This window comes from Macaca mulatta, chromosome 14 (assembly GCF_049350105.2).
Source record: "Macaca mulatta isolate MMU2019108-1 chromosome 14, T2T-MMU8v2.0, whole genome shotgun sequence".
Taxonomy (NCBI): Eukaryota; Metazoa; Chordata; class Mammalia; order Primates; family Cercopithecidae; genus Macaca; species Macaca mulatta.
In genome coordinates this window covers 90,705,009-90,724,792 of record NC_133419.1, presented here as the reverse complement: position 1 = coordinate 90,724,792, position 19,784 = coordinate 90,705,009, and the positions used below count along the sequence as shown (strand labels likewise).

Here is a 19,784-nt window from a genome sequence, read left to right as displayed (position 1 = left end):
TCAAGGGTCACCCTCAGTTCTTATGTAGAGCAGCTCCACATCTGGTTTATGACACATTTCCATTAGTTCCTGATACATTTCTTTCAAGTGTTTACTCTTTTGATCCATATTGATCCAACTTCTCTGGAGTTGCTGAAAAATCTCTTGGTACTCCTTGTTCATCTCTCTAAATGTTGTTTTTCTTCTTTATGGAGAACTGGATGCAGCTTCCTATACTCATTCCCGATCATCTGTGCCCATAGAACCTCATTGCCCTGTGGGGACATGGATTTTGTAGGTTACATACCCAGGCCTACTTCCACCGCACAGAAGCCACAAATTCATCCTCCTCATTCCTTCTTTTATTTTCCATCATTTACAAAGAGTATGATGGGTTAAACAAGACCTTCCTTCAAAATTTATGTAATTCATCAATTCCCGAACACCTGTAAAATAGCACTTTAGATTTAAATGTTTAAATATATGTCCTCCCAAATCTTAAATACCATTAGAAAACAACTAAAATTTATGATTGTTAAATTGTCATCAATAATATATATAATCTTTGTTACTCAATTAGTTTGTTGTTTCAAATCTTTGTACTTCACAGCCTAGACAATCACTCTTAGTAGAAATGTCGTTAGTATGTTATAATCAGGATCAGAAGCCATCACACAAAAAGGATCTTAGTAAAAACTTTAACCCCCATCTCTCAAACTGACTACCTCTTTTCTGTCTCCTATCTTTCTTCTGTCAAAAGCCATAGGCTCTGTATTGCCCTGCCATTCTAAGAACATGAATCTCCATTCCATTGTGTCTCTCCTCTCAATATTGACATAGTTATTCTCTCAGTCCCCCAGTCATTTTTTATCCCTTCTCCTCAGCTTTTCATCATGTTACATTTTCTCCTACTTGAACTGGCATCATCTGGGTCCTTTGCTATCAGACTTCACCAGCACAGGCACATTTCTTAAATGACTGTTCCCACCTGATTTCTTCCCCCTGGACAACATCATATTCACCATTAAATACATTTATTTTTCAATTATATACTATGTAATTAATATTACATAATTCATCTTATTCAGAAAACTGCCTGAAATACTTCTTAATTTTAAGCACATACTGGCCCTTCAGAATTTATAATTATTTTTTTCTTATCTGAAAAACATTTCCAGAAAACCCGAACAAGCGTTATATTGAAGAGTCTGGTTGTTTTCCAGCCTATGAATAAACACATGACAAAATCTGGCATGTGAGAATTTCAACTCAAGTTGCTAATATAAATGTTGTCAGCATGCCTGTCTCAAGCTGGTTGTGAGGACTCACGGTCTCATACTTACCCTCCAGAGGAAGGCTGTTCTTCTCTCCTCATTTAGATTTCTCTGATTTTTTTTTGAATCCTTTTCCATAAAATCCTCATTTACTTTAAGAGCTTCTCCTGCAAAAGAATTATGAGGTTGAACAACAGAAAGTCAAATACTATGGATTCCACACTCTGAGTGGCATACACAGGCAAGGGATATAATATATAAATACATTAGAGAAGCAAAAAAAATTTCACTGCTCATCCTCAATTGATATTTTTCAATTCTGAGGTTTCAGAATGTAGAACAGTTTAGGGAACTGAAGAGTGAAGATTTCCTGTAACCCGGCTAATGTTCAGTGAAACTTCCTGCTTCAGAACCCACTATGCTAGCCTCCTGATTTTGTAGTGTGCTGCTATTCCCATACTCTCTTGTCCAGTAATATTAAATAGATTTCCAAAATACGTTTCTTTGCACTTGTAGTAGTTTTGGTAGCTTTTCAATGCCTTTAGCATTGAACTGTAGAGTCAATAATAATGACATTTACTTATTCACCCTCTGTTTGGGTGCAAGCTCTATGAAGGAAGGTAGAATTGCATATTTTATTCAAAATTTCATCACTGGTACCTAGAACAGCACCTGGCACTCAGTAAAGAATGGAGTAATCACCACTTTGATTCTCATCGTCCTTCTAATCTCTTTACCTCTGGCAGCCTCCAGCCTTCAGGTGATCGCAGAGCCATCTCTTACCCGGTGTTCCTCAGCTACCCCTTCAATGGGATAGTGTTTGTGAGCCCCGTGCTCCTGAGAGTTGGAGCACAGCAAACAGAGCAGACTCTTTTCCACGTCACAGAACATCTTCTTTGTTTCCCTGTGGGTCCCACATTTTTGTTTCTAGAGCTCAGGAATTGCCAGAGATTGGCTTTTCTCACAATGGTCACTAAATTATTCAGAAGAATATTGGTTTTGAAGTCCTTGTTCTGTGATGGTTCTCTGCATGAAGGGCAGTTGGTAGGACTTCGAACTTCTTCCCAGGAAAGGCAGAGACAGGGCCTACAGAAGCTGTGCCCATAGCAGATGGTGACAGGGTCTACCAGGTAGTTCGAACAGATGACACAGGTGAGTTCCTTCTGGAAGGCATGTGGGAAGTCTGAGTCCATTTTCCTAAGGAAAGAAAACCACAAGAATTTAATCTTCTACCCTGGAGAGACAAAGATGCAAGCAAAGTTTGAATCAGGTTGTGATTGAATAATATCCTTTTTTTTTTCTAGAGAAGAATAGGTTTTAATTTGCAATGACAGAATTAGGAAAAATAGAAAACCAAGGCACTAAGAGATATCGACTTCTGTAGACAAACATGACTGTTCTCCAATCAACACACGGCCAACTTTCCAAACTCTACTTTCCTGCTTAGACAAATGTCAGATTTTCTGAGGTGTTAGTGTCCACCAAACTGCTTGGGCTTCAAAGGTTTCATCATCCTGTAAACTCAAGGGTTGAGTCTTGAAATGGTCTGAAAATCAATAACACTCTTAATTGCCTGTGATTGATTTAGAGAAGGCAAGCTAACTAAGCTCTTCTACTCTCACTTTTTTATTTAACTGTAATAACCATCCATCATGACTTTTCCAGAAGGACCCTGCTTGAAAATGTTAGAGCAGAACTCATACTTAGACCAAAATCAGAAAAAGCTAGCCTTTGCTCTTCAAGGTAAAACAGACAAATTGAGGTAAAGGCACTTCTCCAAGTTAAAACAAACAATCATTGTTTTTCTAGGCTGCTATGCTAATTCAATCAACAAAAACATTCTGGAATGTTTACTATTCTCGGACTGTCTGAGAATTTGAGGAAATACTGGTTAACATATCAACCTCCTTAAAAGACAGGTAATTAAAATTACAAAAAGATTGATAAACTATAGAAGAGTACACAAAGGATACAAATATTTTTTAAGTTCTTTGGAAGCATTATCATTACTCTTTCACACAGTCAGAAAAATAGTAAGTATTATGCAATACTAATAGGCACTAGACAGTAAGTCAGAGTTTTAAATGTATGTTTTGAAAAAAGAAAAAATAGAAGAGAAAAGAAAGAAGAAAGAAAACCTAGGCCAGATAAGGTGGCTCAAGCCTATAATCCCAGTATTTGGGGAGGCCAAATCAGGCAGGTTTTTTGAGCTCAGGAGTTCTAGACTGGCAACATGGCAAAATGTCTAGGTCAGCCTATCTCTATAAATACAAATGTATGTATGATAGCCGAACATGATGGCCCATGCCTGTAGTCCCAGCTACTTTGGGAGATGAGGCTGAAGGATTGCTTGAAGTAGGAAGTAGACGCAGTAGTGAGTCTTATTTCCACCACTGCACTCCAGTCTTGGTGACCCTGTCTAAAACAAACAAAGAAACAGAGACATGAGAAAACCTAAATCCTGGTTTCTACACTTCATAAATATATGAGCCCTCTATTTCTGATATTTCTGCATGATTGCCAGTGAGACTTTTCTGCAGGAATACTCATTTCTTGCTTTCTTTGACAGATGAACGGAGGTTTGTGAAGAGACTTTTACCATTTTTTAGGAAAAAATGTTTGCCCAAATCATTCACTTCACTCTACCTATATATAGCCATACATTGTAACATAGGCACATTACCACTACTACAGTAGAATGTAACACATTCATACACATAAATTACAATACCCGTAAGCCATTTATAGAATCTACAGAGATTTAAAAATTACTAGATATTTGGAAACTATTGCAAAATGCTTACAATCTATACAAACAACTAAGAAATACATTAAGTAAAAAATTAATCATAATCTTAATTTGAGGAACATGTAGCAAGACAGATGACAAAAATGTTAATTTGTAAATAGGTTAAGTAAATGGAGCTTGTAAACCTATGGATTATGTTTAGAATAATTTTAAAAAAGAAATGGTGCTGTTTTTAAAACTCAGAAAATGAGATAATTTCATGTAAAAAAAAAAATCTAAGTTTGGAGATAAATTAAATTCCCCAAATTGTGTGTGTTTGGATTTGTAACCTAATAGTAGCTCCTACTCTGAAATTGTGTACTTACCTCAGAAATATATCTGTGTTCTCACCAAAGCTTGCTGTCGAATATGATGGATTCCGCTTAGGGATGAGAGTCTCACAGTGCAGTGTTGTTAGCTTTTGGAAATCTCCAAGGCCAGTTGCAAAGCCACTCTGTGGGTTCTGGAGAAGAATGAGCTTGGTTCCTGAAGGGTCCTTCTATAAATCTTTGAAGACCACACTCTTTCTTCCAATTGATTGCATTTCAGGGGACATAGGGGTGTGTTAACATAGATGATTAAGTATTTTCAAAACAGAAGTTTTTTTTTTTTGTTTGTTTGTTTGTTTTTGTTTTTGTTTTGTTTTGTTTGGATGGAATCTTGTTCTAGTGCCCAGGCTGGAGTGCAGTGAAGTAATCTCAGCTCACTGCAACCTCTGCCTCCCAAGTTCAAGCAATTCTCCTGCCTCAGCCTCCCAAGTAGCTGGGATTTTACAGGTGTCCACTGCCATGCCTGGCTAATTTTTTTGCAATTTTAGAAGAGTGTTTAGTTAACCGCTGGGATTACAGGCATGAACCACCGTGCCCAGGCGATTCACTTTTATTGTAATGTAAGAATTTAATCTAAAAACACTGTTGGCCTCCACTCCAGAAGGGACATTTTTCCTGCTCCTCATGCTCCAGATGAAGCCTTCCAAGGGCCTCTCAGCAACCACAGGATGTAGGATTCCCTCCTATATTACCTGGCACTGCTCATCCCAACTCAAGGGGTAATGGAGAGAAAGTCTAGAAAGCTCCATCTCAGGGACCTCCCTGGGCCCAGGTAGTGTAGGACATGTTGCTCTAAGGTAAATTGAAATGTATTTCTAGTTGACAAAGTAATGATGGCAGGTCTTCATCTGAATGCATTTATTCCACTGCTCATGGAGAGGAGTGACATGCCATGTTGAACACATGAGAACATTCTCTGCCTAGTTACCAGTGGCTCCAGATCTTCATGCAGTCATGGAAAACCATGCTGCAGATTCTGGAGAAGCAGCTCAGACCTCGTGCAGACAAGAGTTCTTCGAGAATCACCTTGGCTATGCAAAGACTATCAGGCCCAGCAACAGTCTGAGCTGGGTGAGTGATAGAGCAGAGCTCCCAGGAGCAGCAGAAGCTGTAAGGGAGAGAAAAGGGAAGGAATAAACCCTAGATTTCAGGATATCCCCTTTATATCTGTGAGAATCTCAGCACCCTCAAGGCCACCGTTCCTTTGTCTGACTCCTCTGGGATCCAGGAGGTTTCCTGGGTTAAGCCATCCAGGAATAGGACAGGAGATGCCATTTGGCTCTAGGAGCAGAGGAAAGAAACTCAGCGGGAAGAGTGTCTCTATGGGAGGAAAATTCAGTTGAGCAGGTTTGTAGGGTCACAGAGCTGGATATGGGTAGAGTCTAGCGTACATGTTTAGAAGCCACAGTTCCCCCAGATCTTCTGATTCTAACCTAAGTACACAGAGCCAATCAAATGAAGGAGGGGCGGGTCAAGGGAATTCAGGGACAAGGGGAATGAAGGATGATTAGCTGCAGGAGGATGCTGTCGAGGTCAATAGGCAGAACTTTTCCCCTCCTCTTATATTGAGAAACAAGTAATGAAGCTTAAAAGTGTTGCTTGTGCTCTATGCCAAAGGCAGCAGAGCACTTGTCTCTGGTCTTCATATACACTTGTCATATTTTCTTTCAGTATTCTGAGTAAGATTTTGATTCATTTCACACGGAATAACACTCACCTACTATGCTAAAATTACCGTACATATTATGAGACTTTACTGATCACAAATAAGTTGTTCTCAACCTTGAGGTCTGGCTCAATTTTCTCTATTCCTTCTCCTTTATATCAGAATTTTCGTAATAGACAATAGGGGTAAATATGGTATGGAGAAATAATCAATTTAGATTTAGATATTTTTAATTTAGTTATCTCTTCCTAAAAAGCTAGGAAAAAGCTGAAATACATGAAACAGCCACATGCTTTAGTTTCTAGCCTCTTTTAGGTATCTGCCCAAATATATTCTATACTATGTCTTTTCTGACCATGATCTTAAAAATTCAGTTTTGGGCCAGGCACTATGGCTTATGCTTGTAATCCCAGCACTTTGGGAGGCTGAGGAGGGCAGATCACGAGGTCAGGAGATCGAGACCATCCTGGCTAACATGGTGAAACTCCGACTCTACAATACAAAAAAATTAGCTGGGTGTGGTGGTGGGTGCCTGTAGTCCCAGCTACTGGGGAGGCTGAGGCAGGAGAATGACATAAGCCTGGGAGGCAGAGCTTACAGTGAGCCAAGATCAGGCCACTGCACTCCAGCCTGGGTGACAAAGCGAGACTCTGTCTCAAAAACAAAAACAAAACAAAAATCAATTGTGTCTATGATACTTTCTTTATTTTCCTTTCCTGCTATATTTTTCTCTAAAGAACTTATCACAATGCATCACTCTATCAATTTTTTTTTTTTTTTTTGAGACAGGGTCTTGCTCTGTCATCCAGGCTTAAGTGTGGTGTAATACCAGTTCACTGCAGCCTTGACTTCCCATTTTCAAGCAACCTTCTCACTTAAGCCAGTATCTGAGACTACAGTAACTTACCACAACACCCAGCTAATTTTGTTTATCTTTTCTTAGAGATGGGCTCTCACTTTGTTGCTTTGGCTGGTTTTGAACTGCTAAGCATAAGTGATCCTCCTGCTTCAGAATCCTGAAGTGCTAGTATTACAGGCCAGAGCCAATGTGCCAGCTTCACTTTTTCAATGTTATATTTTGACTTTTTGATTTGTGTTTCTCAACCTACAACCTCATTAGCTCTTTAGGTGCAAGAAAATCTGTCTCTTTTTTTCATTTCCGTTTTGGCTTAGAATGCTTATTAAGACACAGTAGGCACTTTATATTTTGAAGAAAAAAGTATTGTAAGTTATATCCTTAAGGATATCACCTTTAAAGTATCAAGATGACTTATAATATAAATAATTAAGCTGATGATCTCTCTCTCTTTCACACAGAGCCAATTTCTTTCTTAGTGTGTCTTTAACATTATTTGTTTTTACTTTTCCATCAGGAAATCTTTACTTCTTTCGGAATGGGTATGTAATTTCATTTCATCTCTTCTCTTCACAATATTCATTTTATGTTTAAATCAGTAAATGATCAATACAGATTCTTCAGCCATGCATCTAGGCCCCATCTTGAACTACCCTATGTTACCTTTTCTGCTACATCTCTAGGCACTGCCTCTCTCATGATATATATGTTAATCACATATGTGCACTATGTGGAAATCCGATAGTACAATGGTTTATCTAGTATATAGTTTCCAGCACCCGCGCATTCCCAGAAATTTCCTATTAAATTTTTTAATGTAATGTAGTTTAATTTACTTAGAAAATTGGAGAATACAGTTTTAAAGCTTTTGACCTATATATACTATTGACCCTTGAATAACACTGGTTGCAACTATGTGAGTCACTTACAATTGGAGTTTCTTCCACTTCTGCCACTCCTGAGACAGCAACACTAAGCCCTGCTCTTTCTCCTCCTTCTCTGATTACTCAACATGAAGATGAAGAGGATGAAAACCCTAATATGATCCACTTCCACTAATTATATTTAGTATTCCATTAATGAATATTAAATATATTTTTCTTTTAATTTTCTTAATAATATTTTCTTTCCTTTAACTAACTTTATTGTAAAAATACAGTATACATATAACATATATAATATGCATTAATCAACTGTGAATATTATCATCACTGCTTCTAGTCAACAATAGGCTATTGATAACTAAGTTTTGAGGAAGTCAAACGTTATATGCTGATTTCTGACTACGTGGGTTTTCGTCACCCCAACCACCACAGTGTTCAAGGCTCAACTCTAAGTTTATTAAATATCATTCAAAAAATCTGAGAATCTCCTTGTGAACATTCAAATACTTTATCTTTCTGTGAAACTCTGTGTTCATCTCATGCAGCAATTATTATATTTCATAGTGATAGTGTATTTTATCATGCTTATTGATACTTTATATCATTCCCCAGGAAACAAATATTTTTAGCTGAATATTTTCATATTAGCAAGAAATCCTAATGAAAAGTTTGCTCCCTTGTTGAAATGATTAGATGGAACCCTTTTGCTGTTGTTCTGCTGCTCACAGTAGCGTAGCAATTTACATCTCGGTTGTGCTCATTGTTCTATCTGGTACACTGAAGCATATACTCTCCATGGACTTCTGATAATATTGTGAATTACATTAATATTTTTGAAAGTAATAGCTATATATTGTTAAAGTGTCCAAGAACTGTTACAAAGTTTTATATTTTGTCATAGTATTTTCATTTCTTGTATTATTTCTTAAGAAAAAGTCTCAAACTTGGAAAAGAAAGATTGCTTTGAAAAAGACTTGAGTTCTAAAATGGTAATAGCAAGTATTTCAAAATAACCTCTTGCCTAAGAGAAGAGAAATTACTAAAGAAGTCGATATTCACCAACTTGAACATTTTATAATCATTAGAATTGGTGATTAGAGGCCTGGTGTGGTGACTCATGCCTGTAATTCCAGCCCTTTGGGTGAGTGAGGCAAAACTCCTGAGGTCAGGAGTTTGAAACCGGCCCGGATAACATGGTGAAATTCCATCTCTACTAAACAACAACAACCAGAAAAAAAAAAAACAAAAAACAAATGAAAACAACTAGCCAGGCGCTGTGGCAGGCACTTGTAATCCCAGCTACTCAGGAGACTGAGGCAGGAGAATCGTTTGAGCCCGGGAGGTGGCCAGCCTGGACGACATAGCAAGTTTCCGTCAAAAAAAAAAAAAAAAAAGTTATTACAGACACAATATAAGAAGACATTTTAAACAAAATATGAAGTAAGCAGAAAGAATATAAAGTTGTAAATATAATTTGATTAATTTTATTCAACAAATATAGGTAAAACTTAAAGGGAGTTAATCAGTTAGTATAAGCATTGCATTATCTTCAGAGGAATATTGGGAGAATTGTTCCTTATTGTTAACAATTCTTTCCAGTTTTTTTAATGTGGGTAAAAAGTCAACAATGAGAATGAAAATTTAAACAGATTCCATGAAGCTGATTTTCTATCTTTAAAAGAAAAATGATGTTTTCTCTCCCTGACAAAAATGCCTCATCATTTGAATTATGGTTTGTTAAGGACGCACAGATTTTTCTTCCTGGAGTATATCTATATTTGTTTCATTGTCTCCAAATGATAGTAAAGATTCAGTCTATGTCTCTACATGATGTTTGCAATTCCTGAAACACCTGAGCAGTGCATTGCACATAGTAATAGTAATTTCTCACTAAGTAAATTAAGCTGAATGTTGAATTTCTCAACCAAAACTTTGAAATCTAAGGAAGAGACATGTCTTCATCCTGCTTTTCTTGTATGATTTCTCTCCCCTGTATCAAAGGACACAGGGTGTTAACACAGGATACAGAGAAAGAGAATGTGTGTGTGTGTGTGTGTGCGCGCGCACGCGCGCGTGCATTTACATGTGTTTAGCCACATCAGTTTTTGTATTTGTAGCAATGACTTCTAAATTTGATTCAGAAACCCATAGCATTTTATTGGAATTGTGCTTGGTTTGATTGTCTCATCTGTTTACAGGAGCTACTAACAGTCTGTGTTTCATTTACCATATACTATTACAAAATCTGAGTTCATGATGCTAAATTTATGAATGTTGAATAGAGCTGAAATCCAAATTATGGGGGTTGTAGTTATTCCTATTTTTCCTTTGTCAACAGGGTGCAGTTGAAAAAACAATATAGACTTCTGATTTCATTCTAAAACTATCTAATGTGAGTTCAGGAAAGTTATTTAACTCCTGATCCTTTATTATTTCATCGATGAAATGAGGCTACTACCCTACCCAACTTGTAGAATTGCTCTGAAGATTAAAAATCATGTATTGTGTAAACATTCAAAACAGTAATTGGCTCATAGGAGGTGATCAGCCATTTCTAAATGCTGTGAGTAAAGCAAAATTATAAAAAATAAGAGATAAATTAATGAATATAATATTGCTTTCTTAATGTAATGATGGTTCTCATTAGTTAAGTACAGTGTGACAGAATTAGTATATTGAATTCAGTGACTCATTGTTCTTCTACCCAGAGCTTGTTGATACACTTTCAATTAGATTAAATCATTCTTATTGCAATAGCAGCCCCATCACTCCTTTTGGAATGTAAGTTCTGTGAAAGCCAGGAGTGTCTGATACATAGCAGGCAATCAGATATTGTAGAAAGACTGAAATAAACACCATGTTTTGTTTTCCTAATAGGTTTAGCTTTAAAAATAAGAATATTGTTAGTTATCACTTGGCAAATATTTATAATTTGCCAGGCATCTTACTAAACTTTAGTAGATTATCTTATTTTAATGTTGATATTACTTTTGTGAGTAGATTACTAGGAGACCTAAGGTGAAGAAAGTCTTGCCTATATTTGTATACCAGGGTTTATCAGTTAGTTGTTATCAATGTAAACATTTTTCCCATTGGCACATGCAGCTGTTTATGTGCTTTCATAAGCCTTAACAGAATCGTATTTTATAAGATTTAAAAATATGGTAGCTATGTATTTTATTGTTCTTAATTTGCATATTATAGGAATTTAAAATATGCATTTCATACTTGAAGAACACTGAATTGAATTGCACAGGTCTACTTAAGCACAATTTAAAAAAAAAAAAAAGGTCAGCCCTTTCTATCTGCAGATTTCACATCAACAAGCAAAGATGGGTAGAAAATACAGTATTGTTCACTGTAATCCCAAGTACTTAGGAAACTGAGAAAGGAGAATTGCTTCTTGAGCCCAGGAGTTTGAGGCTGTGGTGAGGTATGATCAAGCCACTGCACTCCAGCCTGGCAAAAGAGTGAAATTCCATGTCTTAAGAAAACAAAATAAAATACAGTATTGAAGGAAAGATCCCCACGTATATGGAGGGCCAGCTTTTTATTTTTAAAGATGGTAAACTTTATTTTGCCAAATTATTTTTTTCAAATTTATCTTTTTAAATATTAGTTTTGTATACAGAAAATGATTTTGTTAAAAATATCACCAAGTAGGAAGGACAAAATCCAGAAAAAAGGCTTTTAAGTGAGTAAATTTATTTCTATGGAACAAACTTCAATGATTATTTTTCCTTTACCTTTGATATGTTAGAGCTTTTTTCACAGAATGATGCTCATTACATGAGCTTGAATCTGAGAACCTCAGATGTGGCTAATAAAGAACTAATGAAAAATGTAAAGTAAGAAAATTATGAAAGTTTTTCTAGAAAACAAAACTAAATAAAACAAAACTGTTACATCCCATTTGGACTTTTAGCCATGTATTTCACAAATATTTTGTTTTATATTATTGCCTACTTCACTGTCTTAACAATATGAAGACCAGGATGTCAAAGGGCATTACGCATGTGGTGAGAGTTATATTACGACCAGTTAACCCAAGGGAGGTCAGATGTGGCTTCAGATCCCACATACACAGCTACCTCTCCTCACTGAGGCAGAGCAAGGCAATCCAGAAAGTCTTTTCAGACTCTGAGAATGCTGTACTTACTTAGAAAATCACTTGAACAGATGAAATATTAAATAATTTATACTAAAATCTGGTTTATTATTCTGATAAATCAATTTGATTTGTTTAGTGGTTTGTTCACATTCAGCTTGTTAATTCCACAGAAGAGGAGGGCCTACTTTTCATATATATGTGTCTTTTCTTCAGCACTTAAGTATGCACAAATTTTGATGTCTATCAGTGTCCTGGAACCAATTCCCAGAGATGACTAAGTTCAGTTTTGTTCTGAATTTTTTACTTTGTGTGTAGAAATACATTTTCATGAAGTTATAACTATATTCATTTTATTTCTCATTCCAAAACTATTGAAAATTATGAATAATCAACCAAGGTTTCTGTAATGAGCATTTATTGATCCTCAGGGTTACCAGATAGAAGTGTCTATAGGTAGGAAAAGAAAAAATGACTCCCTATTATAATATCACTTTTTCTTTTTTTTTTAATACTGTGGAAATATATCATAGTTGATTTCTTGTAAGTCAATAGAAAATTTCAAAATATATGTAGTAAATGATCAATATAATATTTTCTCATACAATGTAATATAATTTTTGCATGTCTTTATTTTCAGTATCTTTTTGTTTCTTATTTTAAAATAATGTTTATTTTAGAAACTGTAAAGATCAAGAAAGACACAGCAGAAAATAAATATCTTCCTAATTCCATCAGAAAAATATAAAATCATGATTATATTCTTGTGTATATAATTCTAGCCTGTTTCCTATTTTAAATATATTTTTGTTTATGCATACATAAAACCCAGTAAATCTCTCTATATGTAAGGTATATAATAAACACATATTTATTTGTCCTTTTCATATTTTTGATATTTAGAGGTTTTTTCTTCCTAAATCTTGACTATTGTAATTTTTTTTTTTGCCAAACATTGACCATCCCCAGGTTGATCTTATATGTATTGCAGAAGGGGTTAAGTCATTGGACAACCAGAAGTGGCTCCGTCTTTCTGTCCAGGGACAAAGTGTCTGGCTTGGGAGAAAGAGCATGCTTTAAACAGTTTGATTGGTTGGTCAATGGCAGCATATTTTTAACTTACCCATTGCCCCAGCTTATTTTGTTGTCGTTCTTAAGAGGCAGGTTCTCACACTGTCTCCCAAGCTGGAGTTCAGTGTGCAATCTTAGCTCACTGCAGCCTCAAACTCCTGGGCTTAATCAGTCTTTCCACCTCAGTGTCCAAAATCGCTAGGACTACAGTCATGTGCCACAATGGCCAGCTAATATTTGTACTTTTACTTGTCGAGACAGGGTGTCCCTATGTGGCCCAGGATGGTCTCAAACTCTTGGCCTCAAGCAATTCTCCCACTTAAGCCTCTCAAATTTATGGGATTATCATCATGAGCCACCAATCCTGGCCTTATTTGTCTCTTCAGAGTTTGTCCTTCCTTTCTAGGTCTATGACATGAACTGTCTTTGCCCATTCTATAAAACATTCGTCTGTCGTGGTCATATGAAACATTACAAAATTGTTTTTGATGTTTCCTCATGCTTTATGTTAAGTATTCTAACATGGTAGTGTAGCTTTTTTAAAAAGGACAAAAAAACACAATAGGTTGGCTAATCACAAACAAGACTTTAATGATCTCAATTGTGCTATAATTTATTATGATATATTAAAAAAATCAGCACTTACTTGTAATGTGCCTTAAGGCAAATCATTTAGTAACTTGGTTTCTCAGACCTCAGTTTCCTCCTCTGGAAAATACTAATATCAACTCTGTGTAGTTTAATTTGAAGAATTAGAAAACTTGTAAGTAAATACTTTATCACCAAGCATGATTGCTGTGATTACTTTATCGTTGTTACTGTTGTAGCATTGAACCACTTACCACTTTAAGTTATTTGTTTGAAGTCAAATATTATTAATTAATACACATTTCATAAACTAGTCTTATTTATTTATTTATTTATTAATAGATGGAGCCTCGCTTTGTAGCCCAGCCTGGATTGCAGTGGTGTGGCATGATCTCGGCTCACTGTGACCTCTGCTTGCTGGGTTCAAGAAGTTCTCCTGCCTCAGTCTCCTGAGTACCTGGGACAAAAGGCACGTGCCACCATGCCCGGCTAATTTTTGTATTTTTAGTAGAGACCGTGTTTCCCCATGCTTTCCAGGCTAGTCTCGAATTCCTAACCTCGTGATCCACAAACCCTGGCCTACCAAAATGCTGGGGTAGCAGGCTTGAGCCACCGCGCCCGGCCAAACTAGTCTTTAGAGTTGATCGAATGTGGGAGTTCAGTTGACAAGTGACTGATTCAAATTGTTAAATTAGAAATATTCAGTGTTAGAATTGTAGAGTGCTCTTGTGCTTCTCTTCCATATCATTTGGGTAACTAGTAAACAGCATACTATTTTATCAACAAGCATGTCATCTATGCTCCAACCAGCCACAGCAAGTATTCAGGGGAGTCATTTCCAGGCATTTCTAATGCTCTGTTTGATACTGAAAGGAAAGTGGACCCTTGCAAGGCTAGGGGAGAAGTGAAGAGAAAGATTTCTGTTGCAGCCTTCACAGTGCAGGCAGCTTCAGAGGCTTTGAAACAAGTAGCCTAAGAGGATTCCTTAGAGAAGCGATAATGAATTTGTGTGGTATGTCACTCAGAAAGAATCATGATGGGTAAATTGATGAATTTTAAAATTAGTATATTAGAAATAAAGATGGATATTATATACAGTTAGGTGAGTGTACATATATTTGTCTGTGTATATATTTTTTCTTTTATTTTCTTGTTATTGATTAAAAATAAAAAGTTAAGTTTTCAGAGGTCTCACGCCTTGCCTGGCCTCCCAAGACTGAGAGGATCACTATCTCAACACACTCCTTGGGACAGTGATTGAATTACACTTTTAGTAAATGTAATACCTCTATAGCATAAGAAATCTTTATTTTTTATTAAAATATTTTATTTATATAAAAGACTATAACACACAAGTATAGAGAAAAATAGTAATGAAGTGAACATTTGTGAACCTACTAGCCATAGTAAGAAAATAACATTTCCAATATCTTTGGGTTCCCCATGCACTATGACAGTTGTGCTTGATCACTTTCTTGAATTTTATTTTTATCTTTATTTCTTCTGTTATTCTTTGTAATTTTATCACACATGGCTATATTATTTACATATTTTAAGGTTTGGCTTTAGGTAGTTTTGGAATTTTTTAAATAAAATCATACACTGTATAGTTTTATGGTACTGGATTTTTTTTCCACTGATCCTCAAGTGTTCAGATAGATAGGTAAGTAGATAGATGGATAGCATTTATGTAAATGAAAGTAAGATTCATGGTCCATCAAGAAAGAGAAAACATATAATAATGTGAATAGGGAAAGTTAATATAAAGAATGATTAATTATAACAGCATTTGGACAAGGAAATATTGTCTAGAAGAAGGTAAGAAGAAGTCTAAATAATACATGATGAGCACATATAAGGAATTGCCATTGTTTCCAGGGGGAAGTTGGAGTAGCCATTGGAGAGTCCCCTCACCCCTTGACCTCACTGAATGTTTAGACGTCGTGGTACTGTTGTGCTTGAAAAACTTGCTTTAAATACACACTTCAGAGTTCCCCAGAAACTTGCCTTCTGGGCCACTGGTGAAGCTGTTTATGAAGAAATGTCATGCCAGACGGGCTCCACTGCAAATATGGAAAAGGGCAGTATCAGGAGAAGCTCGTGGCTGCTGAGTTCTCATGGGCCCCAGTGAACTTCAGGAAGTGGGTGCTACAGCAGCAGCCTGAACTACACAATCTGGGCATTGGTGTATCCCTGTATGCCCTCCGGGCCAGACACTGGAGGTGTCATTTCCAAAGCAGATTGGAAGCACTTTTTGGTTATTTCTCTCCAAAGCTTTCTACTCACAAAGATTGACATCATAACATGTGGCAAAGGAAAAGTATTTAAAGGATCCAGATCTATTTATGTAAACAATCAAGAGTGAGTTTGTAGTGGATAACCCAACGTTGGATAAATGGTGCATCACAAAATATATTTATTCATTTTCTGCTGTTGTATATTTGGAATGATTTTCGTATTTTGATTTTTGTGAACATAGCTCCTAATGCAAACACTCAATAGATTCTCATTCCTGACAGTATCTTCTGATAGGTGGAATATCTGGGTTATAAAATTTGTGGATCTTCAATTCTACTGGGCAATGCCAGAGCGATTCAAAGTAATTTTATTTATTTATATTTCCACTGACAAGGTAATCATGTTATACAAAATAATAGAAGTATGGATGATTGCGGCAAGCTAAAGAAATACAAAGAACTCACCCTTACTAGAATCCAAGGCATTTGTGGGAAGAAAAATTCATACATTGAGCATCAAATACATCAAGTACGTTTTGGAAGACATCGAGAGGAGTGTAACTACTTTGTTGTAGTTTGTCAAAATCCCATAATAAGGTTAAGCAGGTAGGAATATAGGCACATTTGCATTTCAGAAAGCATTCTGGCCTAGATGTAATAGAAGGACATCAACCCAGCAAGAGAACAGAACTAATGTTTTTTTGAGTGTGTAAGACAGGATCTCACTCTGTCCCCCAGGCTAGAGTCAGTGGTACAATCCCAGCTTAATGCAAACTCTGCCTCCTGGGCTCAGACAATCATCCAGCCTAAGACTCCCAAGCAGTTGAGATTACAGGTGTACACCATCATGCCTGTGTAATTTTTCTATTTTTTGTGGAGATGGAGTTTTACCATGTTGCCTAGGCTTGTCTTAAACTTCTCAGCTTGACCAGTCAAGCCATCTAGGCCTCCCAAAGTGCTGGTATTACAGGCATGAGCCACTATGCCAGGTCCCGAAATCTTTTCTCATGACAACTGCTGTCACATAGACTTTACTATCAGAAAAGACAAGGCTACCTTCATCCTTTGGGTTTTAGCTCATGTGTCGTTTCTTTTAGGAAGACTTTTAGGATCACTGTCCCTTCCTTTGTATCTACTACTAAACCATGAGCTCCTTAAAGACTTAGTCTTGCTTTTTTTTTTTTTTCACACTGTTTTTATAAATTTTACTTTAATGTTCAGGATACATGTGCAGAACATGCAGATTTGTTACTATTTTGGCTCCAATCTCTACCAGTAAGGAGAGTCCATAGTAGACACTCATTTTGTGAGTAAATGAGACCCTCTGAGACATTCTGTGCTTTGAAAAGAAGAGCTGCACCGCCCACTGTGATTTCCACAATGCCTTTGTTATGGGGTTTAGCTGAGCATGCTCACAGGATTTTTGTCATGTCATTGATAGAGAGTTGGACAGTATGGTAGATGTAAAACAGTGTGCATATTAGTATTCAAAAAAATGGACCAAAACCTGCACAATACTTGAAAGCTTTGTCAACTTTCAATCAATTCTGCCAGCATGCAAGAAGCATCCCCCAATATATTGTATGTAATTTGGTGGCTTAGGAACATACTTTGACATCATATTTAACGTCACTGAAAGGAAAACAGTTTTCAGAGACAGACTCCCTGGTTTCAAACCCTAGTTCTCCTCCTTCATTACAGTATGCGTATGGGCAAATTATTAAAGTTTCCTATTCTTACATTTCTTAATCTTTAAATCAGTATTAAATATTATTTATTCCATGGGTGGTTGTAGGAATTAAGTAAGCTAGAACATGTGAAGCACTTAGAACAGTTTTTAGCGCAGAGTTGGTAATCAATAAATGTTTGACATTTTCACTTGATTGAGAGTATTTTTTAGTTAGATAAGGAAATACTACTTTGTCTCTCTTACCTATCCTGCATGGTAACGCGGTTGTAGTAAAATAGATAATAACTTTTTCAGCTACTAACCCTATAATTTTCAACTTTTTAAAATTCTTTTATATACATCTCATAAGTTGCTTATTATTTATTTCTGTCTAATACAGGGCAGTCTACAAAATACAGAAATGAATTTTTCCTGAGAAGTGAGAATACTAGAAAGTCTTTCTTCTCTACAGTTAGGTAGATAATATGCAACGTTTTAAGAATTGTTTGAAGCAGTTTTCAAAGAACAGCATTTCTGGGAAAGTCTGCATATAAGTATCTATGATTACCTTTTCTTAACTTTGTTGGATATTTTTTTGAAGCATAATGCTGATCAAATGACACTTCAAAAAACCCACTAATTTGCAATGCCATGGACCGATTAAAAAAACAGCCACTTCATCTTTTCCTAGGATATGCTGACTTTTATAAATTTTATAATTTTTTAAATGTCTATTAATATATAAATGGTGACTTTTATATAGATTTTTACTTTTTCAACTTCTAGCAAGGTTTTGTTAATTTTAAGTTTATAGAAATGAACAAAATCCCCAAACATTAGATAATTTATGAATACAACTATGTGTAAACATTGGTGATTTATTAAATCATGGTGAACGGCAACAAAATCTATTAGTATGGCAACTGTGTTAAAAATAACTTTCATGCACTATTAAACATAATTATGCACATAATTGTTGTGAAAATAGCAGCCAGGTGCCATGGCTCATGCCTGTAATACCAGCAATTTGGGAGGCTGAGATGGGCGGATCACCTGAGGTCAGGAGTTGGAGACCAGCCTGGCCAACTTGGTGAAACCTTATCTCGACTAAAAATACCCAAATTAGCCGGCCATGGTGGCAGATACCTATAACCCCAGCTACTCGGGAGGGTGAGGCAGGAGAATCACTTGGACCTGGGAGACAGAGGTTGCAGTGAGCCAAGATCATGCCATTGCACTCCAGCCTGGGTGACAGAAGGAGACTGCGTCTCAAAAAAAAGAAATAATAATTATTATTATTGTGTAAATAATTATTATATAATTTTAAAAATATGAATACATAACTGATATAGATAGTTATGTACATATATATGTAAAGTATCAGTTTTAAAATTATTGAAAAAGGTGGATGAATAAAAAAACAAATTTTATTTTCATATAACACAATCATTATGAAATAGTTATAAAATAGTAAAAATAAGAAAAACAGGCTGATACAACTAATTCTATCAACCATCATATATACAATTATGTGAAACACAATTGAATTCCTTGCTGTACTTTTTTAAACAAGAGGGTTACACAGTACAGATGTGTTGGTAACCCCAGTTAATGTTTTATCTTTGAACATATTCAGATAAATAATGGTTAGGCACTTAAGCAATTATAACTTTAAAAAAGAGTGAGAAACAAAATTTTAAAGTTAGCATGTCACCCGGTGCAGTGACTCACGCTTGTAATCCCAGCACTTTGTGAGGCAGAGGTGGGCAGATCACCTGAGGTCAGGAGTTCAAGATCAGCCTGAGCAACATGGTGAAACCCTCTGTCTCTACTAAAAATACAAAAATTAGGTGGACGTAGTGGTGGGTGCCTGTAATCCCAGCTACTTGGGAGGCTGAGGCAGGAGAATCACTTGAACTCGAGAGGCAGTGGTTGCAGTGAGCCGAGACCGAGTCATTCCACTCCAGCCTGGGCGACAGAGCGAGACTCCGTCTCAACAACAACAACAAAAAACAAACAAAACAAAACAAAACAAAAAACAAAAAACAAAAAAAATCATAATTAGCATGTGATAATATTTAATGAAATAATTGTTATAGTTAAAATATTTCTTTCAATAACCTGTGTTAAGTCAACTTTCTTGCATCTCATTCTAGACTTGTCTGTTGAGCTTTGGGCACCCAAGTGTGGTTTTTAATACTTTATAAACCTAATCAGTCAATTTACCCATTTCTGTGCAATCTAATCAATCTCAGGAAGTGCGTGTGGCCTTTCATGGTCCCATACAGTTTAAAAGGACACTTGTCCAGAGATTTCTCTCTCCTTCAGGGAGGAC

The 19,784-nt window shown here is 36.2% G+C and overlaps 1 pseudogene; it reads right to left on the bottom strand.

Annotated features, from left to right (window-relative positions):
- On the bottom strand, window positions 1–2,446 carry LOC106993439 (tripartite motif-containing protein 43-like; annotated as a pseudogene).
- Window positions 2,447–19,784: the final 17,338 nt, after the last annotated feature.